We start from the raw sequence: 23,313 nt of genomic DNA, 5'->3' as shown, positions 1-23,313 counted from the left end.
CCTTGCATAGCTAGGATAAATCCCCCTTGATTGTGGTATTTAATTCTTTTTATTACATTGTTGAATCCAATTGGCTAATATCCTGAAAATTTTTGCACCTATATTTTTGAGAAATAATTGTCTGCAGTTATTTTCTTGTAATGTCTTTATCTAGTTTTGGTATTAGGATAATGCTGGCCTTATGCAATGATTTAGGAAGTATTGTCTCTGCTTCTATTGTCTAAAAGGGATTGTAAAGTAGTAGTATAATTTCCTTAAATAATTGCAAATATTTGGCTGAGACGGTTGTGTAGAGTCCCATTAGATTTATTTTTGTACGATGTGAAAATATGAGATTGAATGTGAAGATCCCATGGAGAGGGTGATCCTGGAGATGAGGGAGAGAGAAAATAGCATTTGTTGGAGCAGATCAATGAGAAGGCAAGTGGGGCTGGTGTTCAGTCTGATCACTTCTTAGACAAGAACACTTACTAGTTTAAGGAGCAAAAAGGAAAAAGGATATGTAAGTGCCAGTAGGTTTATAATTTTGTTGTTCAGAAGATGAACAGCGATTCTAATGTCTTCTGCTGTTTCCCCCCCCCTAGGAATTATGAGGCAAGGCCACTGGGGACTGATGAGTGAAGAGAATGGAATCAGAATTTTTCACAGCATAAAGCAGAGGTGGAGTGATGAGTGGACAAGTAAGCTATTACTAGATAAGAACATCAGCAGTGGTGAAGGCCCAGTGAAGGTAAGAAAGCATGAATTTATAGGCATATGCAGATGTAGATATACATGCCCAGTTTTGAATTTTCTGTAGTAATAATCAGCAATGTGTATGTCAGAAATATTAACTACTAGTTTGTCTTTGTGACATTTTGGAATTCAGAAGAAAGAAAAGGTACTTATCTTTTTCATCACAGTTTCTGGTTTAGTGAATAAGTAACCTATTCTCCCAATCTGACGCTTACTTTTTAAAAATTATTAAAAAATTGTTTTACGTTGACATCATTGCAGAAGTCCCCCCCCCCCCCCCCACTAACCTTTGCCCACCTACCCCTTCCTTGGCCTTTACCAAATCATTGTCCATGTCCATGGGTATGCACCTGTGTGCTTTAGCTGTTTCCTTCACCTCCACCTCCACCTCCTTTTCCTAGCCACCCCCAGCCCGCCTGTTCCATGTATTCATGGTTCTGGTTCCGTTTTGTTAATTAGATCCCACATATGAGTGAGATCATATGGTATTTTTCTTTCTCTGACTGGCTTATTTTCCTTAGCATCATACTCTCCAGGTCCATCGATGCCGTCACAAAACATAAGACTTCCTTATTTTTTATAGCCATGTGGTATTCCATTAAATCTTGAATTTATATATAGTGTAAAGAGCGAGGTCAGGATAGAAATGTTTTAATAGAGTCCATTATAAGATTCAGCACTCTGTTCTAATGAATTTTTCTGTGTGAGAGATTTAAAACATTAATGGATAATGCTAAGAAAAATTAATAAATAAATACATGCCCCCTTTGAAGCTATTTTGCCTACGAAACTTAATTTCTAGGATGTCTTCCTTTTAATTTATATGTATGAGGAAAATATGTGTTGAGTTTGCCTTTGTGGTAGTAAATGACTGAAATTATTGTAATGTTTATAAACAGTTATAAAATTATAGTATACGCATAAAGTGACAAAATTGTTATTGAAATCAAAGTTCCTTAAGCACCAATATTAAAACACAGCCATGATATGGTATTGAGTGAGTGAATATATAGAATAATATCTACATTATGTGAGTATTTGTATATAAATCTATACATATAGTTAAAGTCTAAATTGTATAAAGTAGTTAGAGCAGTTATCTCCTAGAATAAAACTATGCTACACCAAAATATAACATTTTTGGACTATTTTTCCATTCATGTATGTATGCCTCTGGCCCTCTCTCTTCCTCTTTTCTCTCTCTGTAGACACACAGCACATCATTTAAGCTTAGGTAATATTAAACCCATGAATAGTAATACAAGTTGTACATGGAAAAACCTAAATTGTAACTGAGAAAAATGAAAATAGGCATGAGGAAAAAAACCTATATTAGCCATAAGTGAATTGCATTGCAATGAAGATTTGAATATTTCTAATACTACTCAAAGATTTAAAACCACTATTTTTCCTGTAATCTTTGTTTTATTTAAGATAAATAGTTTAGAGGAAAACAATATAGAAGTTAGATAGCTTCACAAGTGCCCATCTTAAAGATCACACAGTGTCAAGTTCTTCAATCACAATCAGAAGATCACAGGCAATGCCAGAAATAGTAATTGTAAAAGATTAAGGAAATTATGAGAAACATACAAATAATTTCTCTGTTGTAAAACTCTGATCCTGTCAGCTATATTCCAAATATATAGCTCGTATTCATTCTGGCTTTGGATGGATTTCACATGCAAAGTGTCTTCAAAATAACTCACAGACACACGCTGCTTTACAAAGGTAGCTTCCAGTTCTGGAACACATGCACTTGATGTGACACACAGCACATTAGTAGTTAAAAATCTATTTTAATTGTCAATATATGATCTCACCTTTACTTTTTTTAGGTATGGAAATTTAGTTTGTTCAATCTAATTTGCCATAAATACATAGTCACTTTCACTCAAAAATAAGGGAAGTAAATACACTTAATACAATCTCCTTTGTTCGTTCTTAAATTCTGAATCTGAAAAACACTAAAATCACTCCTGGGACTACTAATATATATCTACTCTACTATATAAATGTACATCATATAAAGAAACATTACTTGCAGTTTATAATTTTACATACTGTTAAATTACTCATAGTTCATAACCATATTAGTTCAGTTCAGATGTTAGGATAGAGTTTATTTAATGTCAGAAGGTAAAATATTTTAACACCAGACTTTTAAATTGCCTGCTGTCAACAACATCAGAACTTTCCATGGAAAACTCTATTTGCCTTCAGTAGATTTACACCTATTACTAGGCTGCTAATTATGTGCCGTTTGGGGTAAGTTGGCATTATCTGGGTGACGCGTGGCTACATGCAGCGCACGTCTTGGCAGCACCGTAAAGTACCCATTTGTCAAGCTCCTGCTGTGTAACTAGGTCCCGGTACACCCTGTCTCACAGCACCAGGAGCGTTTGAAAACTAGAAGGCTCGACTTACAGAATTCTGTTGAATGTAGCCATCTAATACAGCACTACTGTTGTATCTTAGAGAACAGAGAAGGCTATATATGAAGCACAGCGCTAAGAGGCAGAGGAGGCCACTATGGACACAGTATTGGCCATGGGGTCAAACTGAGCTTGCATTAGGGGTCAGACAATAGTAGCTATGTAACATGGGAGAATTTACTTCACCCCTTTTTACCTCAGCTTGCTCATATAAGATATAGGAAATACAATATATACCTATCTCTTTTAAGAATTGTGTAACATAATATAAATAAAACATTTAGTAGGTATTCAATAAATAAGCTCAGAAGTATTAGAAATAGTAGAAGACTTTTTTTTATTGGGGTAAAATTCACATAACAAAAAAATCAACCATTTTGAAATGTACAATTTTATGGCATTTAGCTCATTCACAATGTTGTGCAACAATCACCTCTATCTAGTCCCCAAACACTGCAGCACCCCAAAACAAAGCTCTACTAACCACTAATCTTCTTTCAGTCACTAAGGATTTACCTATTTTGGATTTTTCATATAAAGGGAATCATAAAATCATAGGTGATTTTAAAATCTGGCTTCTTTCACTTAGCATAAAGTTGTCAAGGTTATTCCCATTGTAGCTTGTACACGTCTTTTTTTAATGTCTGGAAAAAGATCTCATTATAAAAGTACACAGTGATTTTTCAAACATCAGTTCATAGACATATGGGTATTTTCCTTATTTTGCATAGCGCTGTTAAAAACATTTATGTACAAGGTTTCGTTTGAATATTTTTTCCAATTATTTTAGGTATATTAGGTATATATCTAAGATTGAAATTGGTGGATCTTGTGATAATTTTTTTTTTAAGTTTAAAACATTGGTTTAATATATAATGGAAGAAAAAAGGGTTTAACTATGATAGAAATGAAAAACCTTGGAAAGTTCCCTTACCAAAAAAGTACTGTGAGCCAAAAGTATGACTTGGCTATTTAAAAGTCAATGCAGAGCAAAGTAGTATGTATAAGATATTGTGGATTGCATGCGACAATGTAGTAAGTATATATATACATATATACATAATTTAAAAATAAAATATGTTTTCTAAAGTTTAAATACATGTTTAATTATATTTAACACTCAGTATTATATTAGTTTCAGGTATACAGCATAGTGGTCATTTACACATGTGACTCCCTGAAAAGTCTTGTACCCACCTGACACCATACATAGTTATTACAATATTAATGACTATATTCCCTAAGCCAGTCTTTATATCCCCATGACTATTTTGCAACTGCCACTTTGTACTTCTTAATCCCTTCACCTTTTCCACACAGCCCCCTAACACCCCATCCCCCTGGCAGCCATCGGTTCATTCTGTTTTTTAGATTCCACATATAATATCATAAGGTATTTGTCTTTCTCTGGCTTGTTTCACTTAGCATAATACCCTCTAGATCCATCCATGTTGTCACAAATGGTAAGATTTATTTCTTTTTTATTGTTGAGTAATATTCCATTGCATATATGTATCACACCTTCTTTATCCACTCGTCCTTTGATGCAGCATTTTTGTATGTGGCCACAGAAGTCTGTTTCAATAGCTTAGTGGATTGCTTAGCGGATTGGAGGAGTTCTCTTAAATGTCTAGAACCAGAAAAATATTTTTTAATTAGAAAACCTAAACTCTGCTTATAGACTCTTGAGGCAATATATTCCATTTTGTTCAAAGCAGCTAGAATTAATTACCTTTTGAAACTACAGATTATGCCAAATCTACTTGCAGATTTGTATTAGCCTCTAGTACAGCAATTTTCAACTGGTGTGCTGTGAGAATTTTTAAAACGTGAAATACCTGAATATTTAGGAGAATGGACCCTTTTTCCTTAGATTGTCAAACAAAACAAAATGACAACAGCCAACACAGCAATAGCACTCCGGTATGAATGAGTCAAAATTATACCATTTTTCTGGTGTGCCACAGAATTTTAGTAATTAGTTCATGTGTTCCAGGAGATGAAAAAGGTTGAAAATTGCTGCTTTTACTTTAAATACCACTCCCCCCACCCCACCCCCACCCCCGTCACATCATAGACATTTCACCCTTTGCCTTCTGTTAATCAACAATACTGGCCTACTTCAGTTCCTTGAATAGGCTGAAAGCATCTTTATTGTTGGTTTTAAAAAATTAGAAAACACTAACAAATGATAGAAAAAATCAAATTAGCACGTGCTCTAGGAATTCTAGATGATCAGAATGTGTCTCATGATGGGCATTAATTTTAATTGGTCTCTGTTGGATGCTTAACTTTCAACACCCAACAAAAGTGGTGTGGGGATAAAGTTCTCAGACCCCAAAATTTCAAGTATTCATTTGCAGGAATATGAGTAATGAATGCTACACCTTTCCTATCCCGGGCTCTTATATAGTATCAGCCACTCTCATCATAGCACTCTGGCATCCATGACCAATTAACGGTAGCTGATAGTAACTGGCCATCCTTAATGCATGAAGAATGGTAAGGACTTTGATTAGAACTCATAATAGTGAACTATAGTAGTCGAAATAACTGCAAAACATAGATTTAAGACAGAACATGAAGAATCTGAAAACTCAAAATTTAGTTCAAAATGAAAAAGACCATATAATAAAGCTCATAGTACTCAGCAAAATGAGCCCAATACCTTTAAAAATATTAAGTATGAAATTCCATTTCATTACTTCAAAATATCTAATGTGACTTGATTGCTTTCTGATTTAACCGAATATCAGAAACCTTTTAAAAAATAAATGCAGGATGACATAATTGGAAATTAGAAAATGTTTATGAACAATGACATCTGTGTGATAATTTGGAAAATTTAAATGTCACTATTTAAAAGAAATTTGTGAGTTTATAGTCAAGTGAGCTGCAAAGTAAATTTCTATTAATCAGATTTACCATTCAGAGCCTTAGCATCATAAGAGGAATACTATACTGGGAAAATATTTCTGTAGTCCAAAATATGTAATGAAATATTTTCTTTAAAATTAGCAGATAAAAACCCCAACTGGATAGCTCAATTGGTTAGAGCAGGTTCGATCCCCAGTCAGGACACATGCAAGTATCATGTAGGAATTATCACATGAAGAAAATTAAACTCCTTTTAGCAGGTAGCTAGGAAATACGACCCTGGGTGAAAGGAGATGGCTGGCTGAGACTGAACAGAGGTTCAGGTGAGCTGGGTTCCGGAGCCTGATGCTAAGGGTCACATTCTGTAGGAAGCATACACTGAGTTGTAAATCAATAAATCGATAAATTTTATGAATGGATTGTCACGCTACATAATTCTCTACCACTTACTCTGCTTGTCTCTGCAGCAAAGCTAAACCTGCTACTCTGGAAATATAGCTATCCACTTTTCCTTTGAAATTTACTTCCTTTGTTTTAGGTATTACCCTTGTCAAGTATCATTATCTATATGTGGATCATTTCTATTTTGGCCTTGACAGTTCAAATTGGTTATGTTACTGACTTGCCTTATGTTTAGTAACAGATAATTTTTTATTAGCAGCTTCCTCGTATGAAAATGCGGATATTTGATCCTATAACAGCATGCTAGATATGTATAAGGCCAGAAAGTGTGTGCTGTAATGTGTAAGCTATAGTAACAAACAATTGTTGGGAACTATGTGTATTACTATCATAGATAGAAGTATAATTCCCAGTATTTTTTTTTTTTTGCTATTTATAGTTAACATAGTAGTAAAATGCATATTCCACAGTATTACTACATAGTTATACCAGTACTGAATTGTATATATGCATATACTTTAACAATCACTGCATTATCAACATTGTGATTATAACATAAATCCTATCATAAATATTAAAAATATTATTAAAATGTCAGCAAGTATAATCTTTTCTTTTTTTTTTCTGTCATGGTGAGCTCCAGATCTTTGAAGGAAGAATAGTCGTATTAAAGAAAAGTTTAGAACCACTGTTCTGAAGCATTCCCTGTGGTGGGATGTCTGAAACAACGTTATGTTTGGAACTGGAAAGCCTGAATATAAATCGTGTCTTGGCTATTGCCAGTTTTGTGGCTTTGGAAACCAGGTCAGCCTTTTTAAATCTCTATTGTATCATTTCTAAGTAGGAATGATAATTATTGTGATCATGAACTTAATTAGGAAAATATAGCTTGTGCTTTGATAGAAATGCTATTCTTTTTAAAATATCACCCTGATGTAATTAGGTTAAAAAGAAATTATGATAAGGCTGGCTAAGGTCTAATTAAAGCTCCAGTCACCTACTGGTTACGTCAATGTGAACAACTGAACCTATTGATTTTGTTTGTAAAATGTGGGTAATTACCTTTCCTTGCTGGGTTACTGAGAGGGTTAAATGAGATGGCTTGTTCTTAAGAAAGAAAGGCCTGCCTCTGGATAAACATTGCTACAGTCATAGTTGGAAATCACGGTTGCTATTATTGCCCACCCATAACTACTCTTTACTGTGCCTTAGTTTATGTGCCTGACATCGGCCAAGGAATGCCGCTTGTCATATGTCCCTAGGCAGGCTGAGAAAGTCTAGGCCGTGTCCACCGGCTCACGCTTCACTCCTTGTACTTCTTTGTCAGTCGTGTAAAATGCAAAGCTTCACGCTGCTCCCATGTACTTAAGGGCAAAATAATTTAGTGTTATCAGCTTAAGGACACCCAATTCTCAAAGCTCCATTTCCCTTAGGGAGTTTATCAGATGTGGCCCAGGTTCATTATTTTTACACTTTGAAAATGCAGCTCTTAAAAGCTAATCTGAAATGTTCATTGCTATCTCCAGGAGTGCTGTTTTCTCTTGGATATGCTTTAATTGGAATCCTGTGTAGAGGTAACAATAGCTTTCTGCTTCGGGGTAAAATGAGTCCCTTTTCAGCCTTTTGTGTGAGCTTTTTGCTTCTCAATGCAAACTGCAACAACGCCTCTGAAATGCATATCATCTTTTCAAAAGCTCAACTTGGCGAAAGCATCGCAGGTCTGTCTAGAGACTGTCGCCCTGCCCTGAGTGGCAATGCTGAGGCTTCGAGTAAGCAATTATTGCGCTCTCGTGGAAAGCAAAGGTGCTGGAGTCCTTTACATCACAGCAGGAGTGACTTCGCTTATAATAAAGGAAATTGCAGCCATTATGGATCTCACATGCTTTACTACAATTCCTTTAAAAATATATAGTATGTAGAAAAAGGAACTTGATTCTAAAGGAAAAATTTAAAAACTTGGACAAACAGCAGCAGCAGCCCTGTTATTTTTTCAAGAATCAAAATGAAAATGATGCCTTTAATGCCATGTTGTTTTTTTAGGTACAAAACATTGAATATAGTACATCAGATGCAGGCACTTGAGTTCACTCAGCTCTGCCAAAGTTATCTGCTGGTCATCGTGCAGTTACAACGGTAAGATTTTAGATTTATTAATTCCTTAGTGTCCCAATACAAAAATAATACATGCTCTTTCCCTAGAGTGTCAATCCCCAGTGCCTGTGTAATTAGTCCCTTCCTAAGAGTAGTACATCTATAAGCACAGCGAAGTTACTAAGTTATGAATTTTGTAGAGAGACACCTGAAAGTGTCATAAATTATTTGCTCAAATAATTTGACATTACTTAAATGTTTTTTATTACTTAAAAAAACATTTAAGTAATGAAGATCTATAACAAAATACTATGGGTGATATTACATTAAACTAATGGTCACGTTAGCTAGTCTGGTGAAATTTAAACCGAGTTAAACTGCTAATAGATTTCAGAAGTCACAAGCTTAACTTCACCCTGATTCTTAGAAAAGATGTTCCTGTGGAAATGCTATGCCATTTCTGGGGTTTGTGGCATTTATGGTGCTCATAAAACGGTGCTACTATAAAATATCAAAGAAGTTTTACAAAATCAGCCTCCAGGAACAATTTAAAATCAGCTGGTTAAATGGAACTGCCTTGGCAAATTTTTTAAGACACATCAGAGCCCGAGAGGAGGTTAAATGGAGGTGCACGCGCTCTCCTAACTCTCCGAATGTCATGATTTCATAAGTCATTCCTACCTGTTCGTCCTCAGGTTTCATTTTTCCCTGCATCAGTCTTCCAAGGGAAGGAATTTATTTGAGAAATATATTGCAAAAGCTACATTTTTTGCCTAAATCCTTTAAACTTGGAGGTGAGGCATTAGAGAAAAATTAACACCCTCTCACAGCTTGCAAGGTATTCCCAGTTCACACATTTCAGGGTTGTTTTTAACTTTGGTTGCAGTAACAGTTTTGTACTTACATATACACATATATGTGTGCGTGCATATACATTAATGTTTATATATATTATATATACATATTATATATATACACATGTAATATACTACCTATCTGCAGTTGCATTACTAAAAAATATTACCTGAAAAGATAAATTCCACAATGCAAGTGTACATTTGAACTTGAACACATAGCAGAAAAAATTATAAAAGGGAAAATTAATTTACTACAAAACACTTAATACCTTTAATAATTAGGTATATTTGATATATTGAAATCACTATAGACAAGCATTGCAAACTTTCTATAAACACCATTGTTGGAAAACTTACAAGATAAAAGGGTTTACTTGGTATGATGCCAAACTTGTTTAAATGGGTTTAAGAGTATGTAAATGTGGTATTGATAATTCAAAGCACAAGAAAACTAATAGCATTATCCTTGTTGTTTACTATCAGTGCCTACCAACTATATAATTGGGTTAGGGAAATAAGTGTTATGAGTGCTGCTTTCTGTTAATTTATTGAAATCTTTATTGCCATTATTTCATGTTTCAGTGATTCTGTAAAAATGTTAATTAAATTTAGTTGCAATATTGTCTCTATTAGTCCTTAAAACTAGTGAATACAGTCATGATCCTATGGTACAACTTTTCTGGCTATACACACACATAGAATTGCCTGATTGGAAAACCTGATATATTTTCACATACGTACTGTGGACAGCTAGTGTTGAGGAAATGTTACCAGGAGGTTATGTAACTTCAAATTTAGTGTAAAACTAAAATATGGTTTTACAGAAATGTCTTATTTTATTTGTTGGCAGTGGCTATTTTTCCAGTAGATTGGATTTTGAATTTGTCATAAAAATTGTACTTTGAAAGGAAATTCCAATACCTAGAAAATAACTTGCTCCACATGAGATGTTTATGACTTGTAACCCACTATTGTGTGATTCAGGATTAGACAGTGATTTAAAAAAATAACTTTTTCAGATGGATAGCTATTATGCGTAAGAAAGACAAGGCTTTCCCATCATTTTGTCAAAATATCATTTGAATGGAATTTAAAAAAAAAAACACACTAAAGGAAGGCAATCCATGTTTATGGTAAAATACATCTATAAAAATGTTTCACAACTATTTTGAGAAGATTTATTCTAATCAAGATTTGTTTTCACCCTGGCCAGGTGGCTCAGTTGGTTGGAGCATACTACACCTGGTGCATATTGTATTTAGCTCCCAAAACATCACTTTGGTGCTTCAAGGGAGGCATTATTTTCAACATCTCAACAATAAAGAAACCAATGAGACAGAGGTTGACATGTGGCCACTGCACACATACCATACTCAGAACCTGAACCTGGTCCTGTGGCTTCAAAGGAGGTACCTTTTCTTTCATATATGAATAAAAGTCTTGATGATTTTTGCTGTAATAGAGTCCATCAATTACCCTTCTGGATTTATAAATAATATAAATGGCATGCTTATGTATGTGAGAGGTAGTCCAGTTAATTACCTCATTTCCAGGAAAAACCTCAAATGATATTCCTAACGCAGTAACTGGAAAAAATAATGGAATTTACGTTTGTTGAATGATTGAATTAAATGAAATAAGTGTCATTACGTTAGTTGGAGTAGCAAATGGAACTGTTTTATCAAAATTACTTTTTCCCCATATTCTTGTTCATTCAGCTAGATATGAACCGAACATTAAGAGCACAGACACAGATTCAAATCGTTTACAGAATGTAGACCCAGCCGGACTGCATGACAACTCTGACTCCATAAATCTCTGGAGGTCCTTCAATAATCACCAGTCTACAAGCTGTAGAGTAGGGCTGAGGGATAGCTCTCCAGCTCAGAAAAATTTTCCCTCTTTTGAAGCCCTATTTCTACCTGTGACAAACATATAGCTGTGTCTGTGCTCTTTGTGATTGCTACGATTCTTAAATTCCACTATGTTGCTTATTTTTAAAGGGCAGCACAATATGTCCATTATTTAAGGAGATTGTTTTGTTGATATATTTTGGATATTTACTCCATAACAGACATATGAATTACAGATATTTTCCATTCCATAGTTTGCTTTACTATACAGAAGGTTTGGGGTTGAGGAAGCCTCATTTGTTACTTTTTGCTTTTGCTGCCAAATAAAAAAACCCGCCACTAAGACCAGTGTCAAGGAGCTTACCACCTATGTTTTCTTCTTGGAGTTTTAGTTTCAGGTCTTAGGTTCACGTATTTACTCCATTTTGAGTTAACTTCTGTGAGTGGTGTAAGACAAGAGTCCAGTTTTGTTTTCCTGACTGTGTATATCCACCTTTCCCAGCACCGCTGGCTGAAGAGACTATCCTGTCACCACTGGGTGTTCTTGGCTCCCTTTTAATTCTGCACTCTTTATTCTGTTGTGTTGTTTGATGTGTCAGCACCATACTGTTTTTATCACTACAGTTTTGTAGTATAATTTGGCACCAAGTATTGTGATATCTCCGGGTTTGATCTTTTCCCTGAGGCTTGCTTTGGCTATTTGGGGTCTTTTGTGATTCTAAAAAGTTAGATTTTTTTGTTCTATTTCTTTGAAAAATGCCATTGAAATTTTTTGCTTTCTTTCATCAGTGTCTTTCAGTGCACACATCACTCACCTTTTTATAGATATTTTATTCTTCTGATGCTATTGTCAATGGGTATGTTTTCTTAATGCCTCTTTCTGAGGGTCTGTTATTAGTGTATAGAAAAACAACTGATTTTTGTATGTTGATTTTGTATCCTGTAATATATATAACTGTAGCAAGCAAAGAAGTAGCTTTTAATTGACTACCCCCAACCCCATTAGTGTAGAAGGAATAGGCAAGTACTTCCATCTCCCCGAAAGGTGTGTTTTCTCATACTTTTAGAAGCCTGTCCCTCAGCCAGCAGCTTTTACTTAGCACACATGTACAACTGGCTGGCTGTGACCCTCCCTGGGAAGCTGGAGGACACATCTCCCTCTAGCTAGCTCCCACAGTAAAACCAGGCTGCCAGTACCTCTCTTGAGGAGCTTGTGCATGTGTCTAGCACCGAAGCTACTGTGGCAGCCGCCTGAGGAAGGGACAGCTCCACAATCACTAGCTCGTGAATGCAAATCTCTTTGGCTGTCAGAGTTCCACAGGACCATAGCAGACCACGAAGGCATCATGAGAGCATCACTCCCATACTGTGCACCTGAGCCCAGAACAGAGGGAGTGGGCAGAAGGGCCCACCTCTCGGTTTCTTCCAAGAAGGGCTCAGCTGCATATTTCCCCAGCAGCTGATCTGCCTGCGTCACGTGCTGACCAATTCTCCTGTTTGGGACACTGATGAGTCTGGGCACACCCTCAACTCCTGGGAGCCACTAGAAACAAAGATGATGGCTTGGATTGTTCAAAGGTTTGAGAGGCAACCAGCAGCTTGAACCAGGCTGATTGATGAGGTTCATTTCTAACACAAGACCATTCTATGAAGACTTGTAGTGGTAGATGTTTTATGTGATGCGGAAGCCAAAGCATGTAGTTAAGAAAAATGAAGAAGCAAAGGAATACAGTCCAAATAAAAGAACAAGGGAAAACTCCAGAAAAACATCTTAATGAAACAGAAAATAGCGATATACCTGACAAGAGTTCAAATTAATGGTCCTAAACGATGCTCACGGAGGTCAGGAGAGCAATGTGTGAACAAAATGAGAATACTAGGGGAGAGAGAGAGAATACAAAAGTACCAAACATGGAGCTGAAGAATACAACTTAACTGAAAAATACATTCCTGGGGTTTAAGAGCCGACGAGATCAAATGGAAGACAGGGTCAATAAACTATCAGAGGACAGTGGAATTCATTCAATTAAAGGAACAGAATGAAAATGAGTGAAGATAGCTTAAGGGACTTAGGAGACACCATCAAATGACCATATATATATAATAAAGGAGACCCAGAAGGAGAAGAGAGAAGGGGACAGAAAACTTTTTAAGAAAATAATGTCTGAAAACTCGTTTAAGCTGTAGAAAGAAACATTCATCTAGCAACAGAAAGCCCCAAAAGTACCACCAAAGAAGTAATGAAAAAAATTTGCCACCCAAGAACTCTACCCAGAAATGCTGTCCTATTTCAAACAACAACCTAACTTTATACCTTAGGGAACTAGAAGAAACAAGCATAAAAGCTCAAAGTTAGTAGAAGACAGGCTAGTAGCAGAAATAAATAAAATGAAAACTAAAAAGGCAACAGAAAAGATCAATAAAACAAGGACCTTGTTTTCTGTAAAAAATAAAAAGACAAATCTTTGCTAGACTTACCAATAAAAAAGTGAGAGGATTCTAATAAGTAAAATTATGAATGAAACAGAAGGCATTAAAATTGGTACTACGGAAATATAAAGGGTACTAAGAGTCTAGTATTACTTGAAATATACAATCTACTAAAATTGACTAAGAACTTATTTGCATACCAAAATATTTTTGTACAAGAAGAAGAAAAAAAGAACCCATGTAGAGAGTCTTTAAAGAATCCCTGACGTTTTTTATAGAATTATTAGTACATATAATCTTTGGCTAAGGCAAAACTTAAGTGATTATCTAGATATGAAAACCTTTTCAAATAGATTTTGCAAGATTTCAAATAGACTTTACAAGCAATCTCATCTAGGGCTGGTTATTAATAATACTGGACAGGAGTAATCTTTTAAGCAAATAAGATCAGAAAAGTAGAATAAAATTATGAACATTATTTTTTCATAATGCTGTTTGCTTTAAATGATTTCTTTGGCCATGAATAGGCAATTAATGACAAAATAGAAGGCTGATTTCAGTGGTGGCAAGAAGAATTTCTAACATGTAAAGGGACACATTTTTATGTAACAAAGTATAGGAATGTGATGTAAAATTAAAGTGTGTTTAGACATACAGTGGCATATATTTGTAAATTAAGTAACTTTTCATCTTCTATTTCTACCACCACAACCATTAACGCATACCAATTTTAAACACCTTTTCCTGGGGGTGGGGGGGATACTAATAGCTGTCCTCCCTCTAGTATTTGAGGGCTAGGGCCATGAAATTTTCATCTCTATTCCTAATGTCAGAAAGAATAAAGTGTTGATTTGCAAAAACTTAAGTATAAACATGTAGCTGTTATTATTTCTCACTTATTTTTAAAAAACAAGCTTCTGAAACATAAGAGATAAAATTTATCTGAACTTTGGTGAGCCCCCATTTACTTATCTGTAAATGAAGACGTAGGAGAGGAAGTGAAACGGTCCCTCCCTGTCATCTCCTGGATCTATATGTGAGCGGAGCAGCAATATGCACCCCAGAGTAAAATCACTTCCTGAGAGAACTTTTCACTTTATTGTTAATTTACAATTGTGAAAGCACAATCCTATTCAGTGCTTCATTAAATCCCTACATCAATCTATCAGGTCGATTTTAATACTTGTTCTTAGCTTGTAAACGATGAACTGAAAGATGCTTGACTTGACCAAGGTCACTCACCAAGGTAAGTAGATTTACTGAATGCTCTTTTGTTAAGCCCAAGACTAGGCCTCGTACCACTAGACTAATTGTTTTCTTTTTATTTTCTGGTTTTGAATTACATTTTAAAGTACATACAATTTATTTTTATCAAAATTGTCTTGTAATAGGGACCATTTCTCTTCTTTGTATGTTTCTACATATGTGTGTATTTCCCAGTTTACTTGTTTTACTGCTCTGCACACAGGTACCTAAGAGAGGCTGGCTGGGTCTCTTATTAGATCAGTTTTATGTATAGAAACAGTTTTGATTGGAACTTTTTCACGCATTAAGGAGGTCAAAACACTTAAACATTTAAAAAAAAACAATTCCTTTTAAAAATAGCAGGTATCCCACAGTTCCTTACTAGGTTATGAAATTAATCTTGATTCAGCTCTGATAAGGGCATGCGTCTTTTAACTAGTTGGACAATTTCATTTGCTCTTACTGCCTGGAATTTGATAGAGCCTTTTAGTCTTTTCAGGGCTTTAATGGTATTCATGGAAAAGCCGACTGAATTTTTTAAAGTTAATGAGGTGTCAGCTTCCTTGGTGACTCGTTTTCTCTTTTGTCCTTCACTATTTTCCATTCCCTGCCCCTGAGACAATATAGAGTAACCAAAGCGTAAGAGGCTATTATCAAGAAAGCATTTGGGAAACTCACTAAAACACTTAGTAAAAATCAGAGCCAAGACCAAACATTAATTTTAACAACAACTAAATATTTTCCTCAGTTTCTAATTTGTAGCACGTAATTTCCATCACAGAAAGACTGCATACTTATAGCCACAGGCACCGGATCTCTCTGCTCCTTCAGCCTTTTACCGTGGAGCTCTTCCAGTGCTCTGGTGAACAGATGCTGTGGACAGGCCCACTGAGTCTCTCCCCACTGACACTAATTTGCAGTTACCCAAGTCTGCTTATGTGAAATCGATCTCTTTGGCCAGTGTCATCTGCATTTTTTGTATTTCATATCACTTTGAATGATATGAATGAAATACAAAATGCAAAGATACTGACTTGAAATTAACATAGCTCATATTAACCAATACCAAGGAGCAGGACTCCAGGGAGTAAATGTTGATCCCTTGCGTGACTGGTCTCCCATCAGAGATACATTATGGCACACCACTTAGAAAGCAGTGAGGGGCAGCAATGGAATTAGGGGTACAACAGGTCATAATTAAGTCCCGGCGTCAACACTGTTCACAATTGCCAAGGCTCACGACATGGAGAGATTATTTTTCTGAGGGGCAACTTTAAACAGCGCATGTTATGACTGATGTGGCGAAGTGCAATGCCTGTTTGTCAAAGGGGCCAGCTAGAAGAGTTCACTGTACCGGGAAAGCCCCCAGGCTTTTGGGACACCACATGAAAGTCTTGCTTCAGTTTCATCCCACCCAGACCATCAACGCTGAGGCTTGTAGAGCTGAATGGGAACAAGAGAAAAGAGCAGTGGCCACCAATAGCAGCCACACAGCAGGAGCGACGGTGGATCACAGTGACCTGCTCTGCAGACAGACCCAGCGGATTTCGCACCACAAGTATTTACATTTGCTCATGCCAGCAGCCAGCCCAGGCGTCTGTGGTTATGTGAGTACAAGACACCAGACTAGAACCCTGCTAATGACTCTCACCATTGGAGAGGAGCTTAAGACAAGGCCCTCTACCTGTGCGCTTGTACATTGCCAACCTGATGCCTATCACTGGCCTCCACTGACTGTGCCTGTTCAGAAGGAGGAACATTTCAGCCACTGGGGAGCATGCCAATAGCCAAGGCCCCTGCAATTGCCAGGGAGCCCATAGTTTGCCTCAGTGTTTGCTGCATGACCTAGTCCCCGCCATTATATGGGCACCTTCAGCTATTCTTCACAGCCAAGTATTTGTCCCCCACACCACCAGATTTATCCACCCCCATTGCCTGCCCTGGTCCTGAGCCTGCTGAGTTGGCAGGTATCCTTAAGGACATTAGCCCTTGCAGCCATTGTGGATCCTCCATAGTGCTCACCAAGGAACACACAGTTGTTGATGCTGTGAACCACAGGGGCTTGAGCTGAAGTGACTTCACAGACCACTGTACATAATGTCACCAGACACAACTTGCACTTAGAGCCCTGCACCACTAGAACAGGGGTCACAGCATGTTCAAGGATGCCCCTATCCATGGTCAAAGTTTCTTCTTAGCAAAGATGGTCCATAAAATCTGGAAGGTGATTGCTTCTTCAAATGTGCAGATACCTACGCAAGGCTACAAAGATCATGATGAATCAGAGAAATCTGACTTTACCAAAGAAATATAGTAAACTTCCAGTGACTGAAACCAAAGAACTGGGGATCCAACAGTTACCCAACAAAGCATTCAAATAATTGTTATAATGATGCTCAGAGAGCTACAAGAAAACATAGGTAAACAATAAAGTAAGAAAAACAGTACATAAACAAAACGAAAATTTCAACAAAGAAAACATTTAAAAAGAACCAAGCAGAAGCTTTGGAGCTGAAGAATTTAATAGCTGCAAAGAATGAATCAGTGAGCTAGAAGATTGGATAATTTTATCAGAGAAGCCAAAGGAATAAAAGAAAGCATGCAGGAACTTGTGGGATACCACCAAGAGAAACAATGTAGACATCAGTGGCCTCCCAGAAGGAAAAGAGGGAAAAATGGGTTAAAAAAATTAAGGAAAAGTCTGTAAAGTTCTCAAACCTGGGGAGAGATTTGGGCTTCCAAGTACATGAAGCTAATAGGTCACCCCCAAGTTTCAATCCAAAATGTCTCCTTCAGGACACCTTATAATAAAACTATCTAAAATCAAAGGCAAAGAAAGGATTTTAAAAGAGACAATTTCTATTTTTTTAATACAAGGGAATCCCCAAAAGGTTATCAGAAGCTTTCTCAGCAGCGATCTTGCAGTCCAGGAGAGAGGGATGACATATTCAAAGTAATGAAAGAAACAAACTACAAACCAAGAATGCTTTACTCAGAAAACTTGTCCTTTGCAAATAAAGGAGAAATAAGGACCTTTCCTAACAAACAAAGCTGAAGGAATTCATCAACAATAAACCAAACTAAAAAGGGATGCTGAAAAAGAACAAAAGCTGAAACAAAGGACATTAATTGGTACCATAAAAACATGAAAATATCCAACACCTTCCCTTTACCAGGGGATGCAAAATAACCCTGCACCCCTTGGTAAAGGGAAGTATATAGTCAGATTACTCAAATATTGTAATATGGTAGCATGTTAACTAATAGAAAGGTTAAAGGACAAAGGCAGTAAAAACAGCTTTAGTTGGATGTCAGTATCATGGTGGTAGGCGTCACTTCTTTTTTCTCTCTCCCCTTTGGCACAATTAACTGTACAGTATAACAGGATACCAGGGCGATGGTGAGCGGATAGGACCTTGAAGGAGGCTGTGGCCTCCCCACTTGAGTATCACTACTGGTCCTTGAGCACGCCCAAAGCCCCAGGTGCTAAGCCCAAACTTTCATCTGCGTGATGTCAAAATAGCATCGTCATTGTCTAATTACAAATATCTATTGTAAATATACTGATTGATATGTGTCAAAGGTGTAAATGTGGAATAGTAATCTAAAGATTACCAACAAGTGATTTTCTCATAGATTTATGAGCATAATCAGCCAGCCCAGAACAACTATCACAAACGAGAAAGATTTGGTTAAGCTGTATTTTTTTACTCTAACTAGATCATGTTGTACAGGATTCACATTTTTCCTAGCCAAACTGTTAACCGATGAGTAACTGGCCGCCTAATTTGACATGCTCACAGGAAATGTCTTCGTTTAATTATTATTGATTCCAAAGATTATTTAAATGAATCTCTTCTAGGTTAGACTTCAGGGAAACCCAAAATGACACAAGCACACAACCAGCTGTTGTATAAAGAGAGATGAAATACTTAATAGTGTTAGAAGTGCAATTTTTGAGTTTGTAAGCATAATTGAATTTGCAGGAAAACTAATACCAAAGACAAATAGGTCCATGAACGACCTATAGTAATAAATGAGATAGCTATGATTGAAGCACGGCCATGATTGGATCATGCTGAAGAATGAAAAACCCTGAAGGCAGTATATATTATTACTATAGCTAAAGGTCAGAGATGAAGGGTTCATGAGTAACATACCCAAAGAGTCTGATGTTTCTTGTGTTAATAATGCTATGAATTCTTCATTATGATTACTCCACTTGAGTTAGCACAGAACATTAAAAAATATACTTAAGTTTTAGTTGGTATGTTTATATAAAAATTTCCTTAAGTAGGAGCTCAGTGTTCCAGCATGACTATAGTATTTTATCATCGGAGGTTAGTGCCTCTTCATCTATACAAATCATATTTTGAGTGACTTTCAGCAATAAACTGAAATCCTTTAAGTCTCAGTGTGCATTTGTGAAAGGTGGGTAATGCTTCTCACACTGCATGGTTTCTAGCAGATTAAATGGTGTCTAGTACAGATACTGATTCATATGAATATTTTAATAGCTAAAGCAGACGTTCTAATTTGCCTGACCAGAAAAACATATCCCAAACAACTTTTCCGTTACCTGACTTTAAAAGAAAGCCCAGGGGTTATAAATACTTTTTATTCCAGAATTACTATACGTGGGTGTAAGAATTTGTTGCCCTTCTGGACAATAATATATAGAGAAGACGGGGGGGTGGACAAAGGGAAGGGTTTCTAGGAAGTCTCTGCTGCAAGAGATCAGAACTGGTTGATGCCATTCCCCTCCCACACTTATCTCTGTTCTTCCTGTATCAAATTATACCTTAATTTTCAGAGTTGTAACAATTCGACGGATGAAAAGGGCTAACAGAATCACAGAAATAATCCATTCAGGAGTACCCACTGAATTCCAAGCTTAAGAGCTGAGTTCCATTGCCAGAGCTGCTGCTCTGCCCTGAGCTCCACTCCCTGTGAACCAAGACTTCCTTTGAGCACCATTATCAGGGCCTTGCTGCCACTGCCCTTACCCTAGTCCCCCATCCACTGGGTTCCAGGTTACGGCGCAGAGGAGCCATCGCCAGGGGGCTGCTGGTTCCCTGAGCTCCACCACCGCATCCCAGGTCAAGACTCGGAACTATCATTACTGAGATGAGCTCTTGCAACCACTGAACAGCTCTGACACAGTATTGCCAGGGTGCTGTGCTACTGAGCACAGTTGGGGATCAAGCCCACAACCCGGGCATGTGCCCTGACCGGGAATCGAACCCTGATCGCCTGGATCCTAGGTCGATGCTCAACCGCTGAGCCACGCCGGGCCGGGCTTTTAACTGTTTTTGGTTTTCTTTTCTTTTTTTTTAGAAACCAATAATAAGTCATCACATCCAGCCAGTGCCCATACAGCCATCTCCAGTGAATATCTTTCCCTTTTAAAGTCAGTTTGAAGAAACTAGAAGAGACTGAGCCCTCAAATGCACACAAACCGATTTAAACCCATCAGAAACATGAAGAAGCAAGGAAATATTACACCACCAAAGGAACACAGTAATACTCCAGTATCTGACCCCAAAGATATAGAGATCTGCAAATTCCATGAAAAGCAATTCAAAATAATGAGTTTAAAGACACTCAGCAAGATTCAAGAGAACACAGATAAATCAATGAAATGAGAAAAATGCCACAAAATGAGAAATAAACAGAATTCATTGAAAATACGATAAATGAAAATAATGCAATAGACCATTTCAAAATTAGGCTTAATCAGGTAAAGAATCTGTGATTTTGAAAACAGATCCCTTGATATTATGCAATAAGAGGAGAATCAATAAATTCACATGAAAAAGAGTGAAAAGTCTATGTGATCTGTAGAATGTGTGTGTGTATCCACTTATGGGAGTCTCTAGGGAGAAAGGGACAGAAAACTTAAAATAATGGTGGAAAACTTAATCTTAGGAGAGATATGGCCATCCAGGTACAGGAAGCTTAACAATCCCCAAACACATTTAACCCAAAGAGAAATCACCAAGAAGCATTATACAGTCACGTGCCACATAAAGATAGTTTCCTCAATGATAGACCACAAATATGACAGTGTATAATGAAGCTGAATGATTCCTAACATCATAGCACAACACATTATTCACCTGTTTGTGGTAATGCTGGTGTAAATAAACCTGTTGTAGAGAAGTACAGCACATTCAATTGCAGTTGTAGGCTATGTAATCTAGGTTTGTGTAAGTACACTATAATGTTTGCCAAATGATTAAGTTGCCTAATGATGCATTTCTCAGAATGTATCCCTATTGATAAACCTTTGGTCACTGATAAATGGCACAGGATTGTAAATCAAGCTCTCAAAAATCAAAGAGAGAAAACACCAAGAAAAAAAAGAATCATTACATTCAAAGGAATCCCGATAAAGCTATTAGCAGATTTTTCACAGAGACATTGCAGGCCAGGAAAGAGTGGGATGATACAGTCAAAGGGCTCAAAGAAATAAATCAAACTGTCAACCAAAAGTACTCTATCCAGCAAAGCTATCATTCAGAAATGAAGGAGAGATGCTTTCCCAGATAAACAAAAGTGTGGAAATTTATATCCACTAGACCTGCCCTAAAAAAATGGTTAAGGGAGTTCTTCAAGCTGAAACAAGGATGCTGCAATGTTACATTATTAGACACACAATATAAAAAGATAAATATCGGGACATCAACATACATTTTGAGTGGGTGGGACAAATAAATGCATAAAGCTTTAAAGCTGATAATTTCAGTTGCACATAAAATAGGCAGTTGTAACTACAATATGTATTATGAAAGACTTATGGTAACCACTGGGCAAAAACCTGTAATAGATACACAAGTAATAAAAAGAATCAAAGAAAACCATTTCAAAAAACCAGCTTACAAAGAAAGTTAGCCAGAGAGGAAGAAAGAAACTAAGAAGTATGAAACAATTAGAAAGCAATTTTTAAAATGGCAATGGTAAGTCTTTACCTATTAAAAATTATTTTAAGTATAAATGGTTTAGTTCTCCAATTAATCGACACAGAGTGGCTTAATGGATAAAAAAGAAAAAAAATTACCTATCTATGAGAGACTCACTTAAGTGTTAACTACATTCCCAAGCAGAAAGTAAAAGGAGATGAAAAAAATACATATCAAGCAAAAACAAGCCAAAAGAGAGTAGGGTAGCCAGATATATATATATACACACACACACACACATATATATAAAGTATACTTTAAGGTAAAAATTAACAAGAGACAAAGAAGGTCACTGTTTAATGGATAAAGGAGTCAATGTATAAAAGAGTCAATTCATCAGGAGGGTATAACAATTGTGAACATAGGCACCCATTACTGGCGCACCTGAATATATTTAATCATCAGTAACAGATCTGAAGAGAGAGACAGACAGCAATGCAATAATAGTAGGGGACTTTGATACTCTACTTTTACCAATGGATAGATCATCAGTTAGAACATCAATAAGGAAATAATGGACCTGAATGACATTTTAAATCAATGGACCTAACAGACATATAGAACATTACATCCAACAGCAGGAGGATACACACTCTTCTCAAGCACACACAACAGTGTCCACGATAGATCACACTCATCTCTTAGTAAATTTAAGAACGCTGAAATCATTCCAAGTATGTTTCTGACCACAACAGTATGAAATTAAAAATGAGTAAGAGGAGGAAAGCTGAGAAATTCACAGATATATAAAGATTAAACTACATGATCCTAAATAGCTAATTGGTAAAAGGAGAAGTCAAAGGCGAATCAAGAAATGTCTTGAATCAAACAAAAATGGAAGCACAATATACCAAAATCTATGGGGTGTTGCAAAAGCAGTTCCAAGAACAAAAGTTTATCATGATAAACACCTACATTAACAAAAAAAAAGATCTCAAATAAACTCAATTTAAACCTCAATAAACTAGAAATGAAGCCCAAAATGAGAAAGAAGGAAATAAAAAAGAGCAAAACTACATGAAATAGACCAGAAAAACAATAAAGAAAATTAATGAAACTAAGAGCTGGTTCTCTTAAAAAACAAACAAAACTGATAAACTGTTGATCATATAAACAAAGAAAAGAAGGCAGAGAATCCAAATAAATTCAGCAATCAAAACCCTCTAAAACAGAAAAGCCCAGGGCCAGGTAGTGTCACTAGTTAATTTTACTAAAATTTTATTATTTATTATGAAGGAGGGGGAGAGAGAGAGAAACAGTGATGTGATAGAGACATGCATTACTTGCCTTCCCTACATACCCCAACTGGGGCCGGGGAACAAACCTGCGACCCAGGCACATGCCCTTGACAGCCCAGAAATCAAACATGCAACCATTTGGTGTATGAAATGATGCTCTACCACTGAACCACACCAGCCAGGGCTTA

General features: G+C 36.6%; 1 long non-coding RNA gene across 3 annotated transcripts in view; it reads right to left on the bottom strand.

The window, feature by feature from the left end:
• Positions 1 to 4,518: 4,518 nt before the first annotated feature.
• The window catches only part of LOC107545436 (uncharacterized), a 284,522-nt gene continuing 265,727 nt past the window's right edge, over positions 4,519 to 23,313 (bottom strand). For all 3 annotated transcript variants that reach the window (XR_001604023.2, XR_001604024.2, XR_015715437.1), the window contains exon 5: positions 4,519 to 4,800. This is a non-coding gene — a long non-coding RNA (uncharacterized LOC107545436). The remainder of the gene's footprint in view (positions 4,801 to 23,313) is intronic.

Source organism: Miniopterus natalensis, chromosome 12, assembly GCF_054644295.1.
Source record: "Miniopterus natalensis isolate mMinNat1 chromosome 12, mMinNat1.hap1, whole genome shotgun sequence".
In the NCBI taxonomy this organism is placed as follows: Eukaryota; Metazoa; Chordata; class Mammalia; order Chiroptera; family Miniopteridae; genus Miniopterus; species Miniopterus natalensis.
Note: the sequence above shows the minus strand (reverse complement) of the source record. Positions and strands in the feature narration are given on the sequence as shown.